The sequence below is a fragment of the Zalophus californianus genome, chromosome 4, assembly GCF_009762305.2.
Source record: "Zalophus californianus isolate mZalCal1 chromosome 4, mZalCal1.pri.v2, whole genome shotgun sequence".
NCBI classification, from domain to species: domain Eukaryota; kingdom Metazoa; phylum Chordata; class Mammalia; order Carnivora; family Otariidae; genus Zalophus; species Zalophus californianus.
This window is the reverse complement of record NC_045598.1, coordinates 74266539-74273121: the sequence shown is the minus strand read 5'-3', so window position 1 is coordinate 74273121 and position 6583 is coordinate 74266539.

Here is a 6583-nt window from a genome sequence, read left to right as displayed (position 1 = left end):
ATAGGCAAAAAAAAGTAAGGTTGAATTACCTTGTTTATTCAGCTCTCTGACATCCTCATAAGAACTCAACAGAGACAGCGGGCCTGAAGGATCCGTGAGTATTTGTAGGAGGCACCTCGTGTGGTAGCTCCATATTGCAGGGTTCCCTTTCTCTAAGGAGCTGCAACATGCACAGGTATGTGCTCTCCTTCCACCCACCCTGAAGGCCATCTCAATGTTAGGAACGAGTCTCCTGGACCATGACTTACTGGCTTAGGCCTGTCATCTGCTCTAAGGTAAGCCAATCAGTTTGTCGCTCTCGTGAACTGGCAATCTTGCCAGAGGAGCAACAGTGTTATTGGAAGTTGCTCTGGAAGGGAGACCCACCACCTCCTGCCAAAGAAATACATGGAACTGCACTAGTTCCTACCTTTTCTGAGCCTTGGTTTAATTCTTCCTTAGATTCGGTAAGGTATTACACTAGTCTTGCACTAAATTCCCTGTTTTTGCTCAAACTACTAGAGTTGGTTTCTGTTCCTTGTTGTCAAAAGAAACTTAACTAACAGAAGACAGCCACAGCTGTGACTGAATGGTTAGAAGAAAATGGTTTATCTGGATGCCATTTCAGCAATTCATTGAGTCATTCAGTAGTCATTTATTGAGGACCTATTATATGCCAATCACGGAGATAGGTACGCAAATAAGACAGAAGGAGGTGTGGGGAGACAGTCAGACAAACATATGATCACACTAAATTGTGATAATGTTCTGGTAGAGATACTTACAAAGTGATGTGGGAGTACCGATAAGAGTATGAATGAACTCTCAGGGTAGGTTGGGGAGCTGGGGTTAATCAGCTTGGAGAAGGATATAAGCTAAGGGCTAACTCAAAGCTATACAGCAAATTCAATCTCATTACATTACAGTGGCAGCAAATGAAGAATTGCTGCATGGAGGCCGAAGCCCAGCTCTTCTCAATATGGACTCAGCTCTGCCGAGTGGGAACTGATTTGAACAGCAGCATGAGAGACTGAGATGATATATGGAAGAATTTCCTGACAGTGGGAGTAGTTAACGTTGGGAGATTGTAGCATCTTCTCCTCTGGAGGTTTAAAAAATAACATAGCTCATCATCTGCCTGGGATAGCATTATTGTGATGCTGTCTGAAAGTAGGGAAATGGAAGATAATTGCTCAAGGTCTTTTCTAGCTTAGAGTTTTCAAAATTCTGTCATTTTTTAGAAAAACTTTATCAAACCAATGAAAAATAAAATTACAGGCAGAAAGGTAATGCAAAAGGATAGAAAAATAATTGAATTATTAGTTCCCTTTTGGTTCAGGAATGAGGAAGAAACAGAGGGACTAAAAAGATAGAATATGTGTTATTTTAGAAATTATTTTGAAATTACGTAGTCTGTTGGTTGTTTAAGAACTCCCAGGTTGGGGCTCAACTGGTTGCTAACTAATGGTTCTGTCTTTTCCTTCCCAACCCAGAGTAATTTAGTTTCCCTTAATTCACTTTATAACTAACTTCTTCAGCTTGTAGAACATTTTGTATATGTTGATACATTTCTTTTTATTGTGAACTTAAGCAAATTTATAGAATAAGACAGTCAAATGGACATTAGTTCTCTACATCACTCAAAATTTACATCTGTCCTTTTGAAGGTTAGCTACCTACATTCTGCTTATAGAATTTTTGAATTCTGCTTTCTTCCACATGATGGATGTCATTCATGTATGTTGATGTGTTCCCCATACTTGCCACATTTGACAGCACTTGAGCACATCACCATGAATCCATGTACTAAGTGGGGTAGCTAGAACTGAGTGGGAGGTCAGATGCCCTGGGACCATCTGTGATGGGATGAAATCATCACTGCCTCACACCTGTCACTGGAGCCTCCTCATCGGGAAGCTAAGTCTTCCTCCCTCCCTCCCTGCCTTTCTGCCTTCCTCCTTTCTTCCCTCCCTCTTTCCCTTCCTCTCTTTCTTCCAATTAAAGAAACTAGCATGAGCTTAAAATTAGAACATGGATCCAGAGAATTGTGAGTCCGGTTGGGCTACAGATAAAGTATATGACTAGAAAATAAAATTAGAAAATTAAGTTAGGCAAAATTATGTAGAATTTGCTAAGACTGCAGAGTTTGGTTTGTTGGGCAGGCATTGGGAAACGCTGTATTCACAGCATTTGGAAGATAAGCGTGGAAGTGTTGCACAGTGGAAAGCTCTAGAGAATGGTAATCAGTTTAAAGCCTCAAAGTGGGGACTCATTCAAAATGAGACACACATTGACATTCTATTTTATATTAAACTCCAAGATGTACATACATACACCAATATTCTGATATTGGGCTAATGCCTTGTTTTATTTTTTAAATTTGAATCCACTCAGTGTTCTAAGTTGTTTTTATTTTTGCTTTAATCTTAATCATAATTCATTGTCTATGATTTTCAGTTTCAGTTTCTTGAAAGCTGCACAAAACTTTAAAGACATTTGCAAAGCAATCTTAGTGCAGTATCCCTTGAGATTTTAAGTTTTTCACCAATCTTTTTATATCACTCACACTTAATTTGACAGCCTTTTTTTTTAGCAACTGCCTTTATCTAGTTTATACCAAAGCATTCAGTTTGTTTTGTAAAAAAAACTACCTCTCTTCTCTTGCACATATTTCATCAGTTAATTTTAACTCAATAAAGCGATTAGAATAATGAAAACACAGCACAAACTGATTTTTGATGAGCATACAACTTGACTGGCGCAAAGAGAAGGTACAGGTGTGATAGAATATAGTCTTAACTGGGAATGTTCAGTGTACTCGGACATAAGGCTTATATTTGGGAATGGGGAAAGAACATGGATTAATCTGCTGTGCCAGTTAAGAGAGCTTAAGGAAAGGGAGAAAAAAAAAAACCACTAGAATTTAGTTTTGAGTCTTTCACCAGAAAATCAAATTTCAGTTTTTGGTGTCCCTACAAACATTTATTATACTATCTTTAACATACTAAACTTCTACCCATATCTTTGTGTCTTCCTCATATTGATTTTTTCCTTCAATCTCCCTGAGATTCTAGAGCATGAGGGCAGGAACTGGACAGAAATATTTCAGTAGCCTAGACAGTACCCTCTTCTGGGATGAAGATATCCTTGAGGAAGGGAGAAAGAAGGTCTTCTTGTTACTGAGATTGTAGAGGATTAAAAGAGGGATTGTTTTGTGTCTTGGTTTGGAATCTCCTCAGTGGATTTTGACCTATAACCCTTTTTTTCCAGGATACACTTTCCATTGGGAGTATGATGGGGTGCAATTCAGAGTTTTTGCCTTTTTTTGTGTGAAGCTTCTGGGATTACCAGATCACCAACATCTCCATCTGGTAGAACTGAGAGAAGGTAGGGCGGGGGAGGAGGAGAGAAAGAGGAAGAGGAAGAAACCTTCCTTCTGGTTCTCCCTAAGGTACACAAAGAGTAAACATATCCCTTTTCCTACCTCCTCCTTGAGGTGACTTGCAAAGTTAGGACCCTGGAAACCTTCAGAAAGTGACTTTCCTAGCTCAATTCTGTACGTGGTGCTGATTCACATGGGACTGATTCACACGGGACTGGATATCAGAGCTACCTTGATAGTTGATCTTGTGAAAACAGTATAAACTTGTTTCTTGATAAAGAAAATATAAAATTACAAATGATTTTTCCTTTAAGAATAAAATCAAGTTTAACTAAAAACCTGGAAGGACTATATTGCATCCTGTAGTGTAGCATAAAATCATTCAACCAATTACAATGTCAAATGACAATGGGGGCATCTTTTTTTCTGATAAGGATCAGGAATCTAGTATTGTCCAAACACTCAAGAGGTGCTATTTGTTTCAAGTGGAAATGAAGTATTTATAGCAATTATTGTGATGAATGGAATGAAATGAAGATGACTTAGGATAGTTAAATGTTTAAATCACATGATCAGGTGGGTACGGCAGCCCCAGGCTCTGTGGTGGGAGAAGATTCCTGGTACGTTCTAGCCCATGTATTTTGAAAATACTAGACAAAACCTAAATTTTAGAACAAAAGCTGCTGTCTGGTGGTATTGGCGGTGCTTTCTTTTGACACTATGTATTGAGGGTATATATTTATATAGGCTCACTATCTAGGTCACTCAACATTACTTGAAACTAATGAAGCTTAGCCTCAGGGCCCCTCACTTGCATTGGCCTTTCAAAATGCTCATATGGTCATATGCTTTTGTGAAGTTTGGAAAAATAGGATACTTTACTGCAATTTGTTAAAATCACTAGACCCTTCTACTTTGACTTGCTGTGATGGTTAATTTTATGTGTTAACTTGACTGGGCTGTGGCGTGCTTAGATATTTGGTCAAATGTCATTCTGGATGTCTGTGGGAGTGTTTTTGGGTGAGATTAACATTTGAGTTGGTAGACTGAGTAAAGCAGATTGCCCTCTCTAATGTAGGTGGTCCTCATCCAATTGGTTGAAGGCCGATTGCCTACCCTTCCACGAGTAAGAGGGAACTCCTTTTGCTTGAGTGTTGAGCTGAGACTTCACTCAAGTCTGCTACCTTCACACTTGAACTGAAACATGGGCTCCTCTTGGATCTTCAACCTTGGTTTTTGGACTGGAACTACACCATTACTTCTCCTGGATCTCCAGTTTGCAGACTGCGGGTCTTGAGATCACCTTCACAGTGGTATGAACCAATTCCTTAAAATAAATCTCTTTCTATATAGATATCTCCTTCTGGTCCTGTTTCTCTGAAGAACCCAGACTAATATCCTCTTTCATATTTACCCTTGAGCTGGGTGATATTGGAAATGTTTTGGGGATCTAATTTAATTGGGGAATCATTTAGTTGAGCATATTTTTATGGTTTGCAGTCACTTCTGTGTACAGTAAGCTAGCCTGGTGTGGAAATGGCTTCCAGCTTTATCCCTGTACCCACTGTACCTGCTCACTTGGTAATGTGACTGAAGACCTCTGCCTGGAGTTCTATCCCTGTGAGTGTTGTTTAGCACCTGGCACTGAAAGTTTGTGGATGGTGGAGGTAAAATGATGTCAAAGAGTCACCCCATAGAAGGTTAACTCCCTTTCACTTATGGGGTTTTCATATTTGGTACCATAGCATCTGTGCCTTGATATCAATCCAGAAACCCCAGGGCAACAAGTGAGAAGTGAGCAGGACAGACATGAGATAAGGTATAATAAGGTTGTGCCTGCCTGAAATTAATCAGTGCAGCACTAGCTCAAACAAGAGATAGGACAGGTAGTGAAGACTGAGATGCACACCAACATCATATAATACCATGCTTCATACATGGATTTTTCTTCAATTCTAGAACATTTTCTGCCATTATGTCTTCAAATATTATGTCTTTCTGATTCTTGATGTTTTGAAATCCCTATTAACTGTTGGAACTTCTTATTCTACCCATGATTTCTTTTAATTCTGCTTTCATGTATTCCATTTCTTTTTTCTCTAAGCTGTATTTTGACTGATTTTCTGGCACCATTGCCATCACTGCACCTTTGCTGCCGTCTGAGTTGGAGCCTTGAGCCTGCATGGCTCCTGTGGCCCACACACTGAGCTCTCTGTTCCAGGGGGCCTTGAATGTTTTATTCATATTGGATTAATAACTACACTCAGGGCATGGAATTTGGCTTCCTGAAGACTGCTAGAGAATTGAATGACATAGCCTGGAAGTGTGGAGGAGTAAGTTTCTTATAGGATGAATATTGACTGAAGAGATTTAAGAGTAGCAAAGGATAAAGTAAATTCCCAATGCTCCTGCCTACCCCATGGGGACTACTCTGGGGTGTGCTTCCTTTGTACAGCCCTCCACAAAGGCCTGCAGATACACTTGCTGAGCACCCTATTGTGTGTCTTCACAGATCATTATGAAGTGGCAATCAGTGCTTTGGTGCAGCTCATCCCATTGGTTTGTGTCCCTCCTTGCTTTGTTCCTCCTTTCCTTACCCTCATTTCGCTGGGCTTGCATCTCACAAAAGAAGAATAGTGTTTGTTTGTTTTAGGATTTCTTTATTTATTTTAGAGAGAGAGCACAAGCAGGAAGGGCAGAGGGAGAGGGCGAGAAAATCTCAAGCAGACTCTGGGCTGAGTGCGGAGCTCAAAGTGGGACTCGATCCCACGACCCTGAGATCATGACCTGAGCTGAAACCAAGAATTGGCTGTTTGTGCCACTCAGGTGCCCTATGAAGAACAGTGTTTCAATCTTCACTTCAGGCATGTTTCCTAGAAGACTTGGGCTAAGGTACCCGTTATAAAAAACATTTTCCTTAACCCCACATCTCCCTTCATCTATTCCATTTATATTTTTCTTCCTTGGAAACTTTTTGAAAGAGTTTCCTTTCCTTTCTTTCTTTCTTCTCTTTATCTCTGTTTTCTTATCTGACATTCATTCTTCAGTCTAACTCCTCTCTCCCATTTCTCTTAAAACTGCTTTCACCGAGATCAATAATGACCATGTTGTTAAATCCAAAGGATAATTTTCAGGCTTTATCTTACCTGATCTGTGTGCAGCACTTGACATTGACCTCACATCCTTCCAGCATTGTCTTGCCCTGAATTCTAGACAATGTAC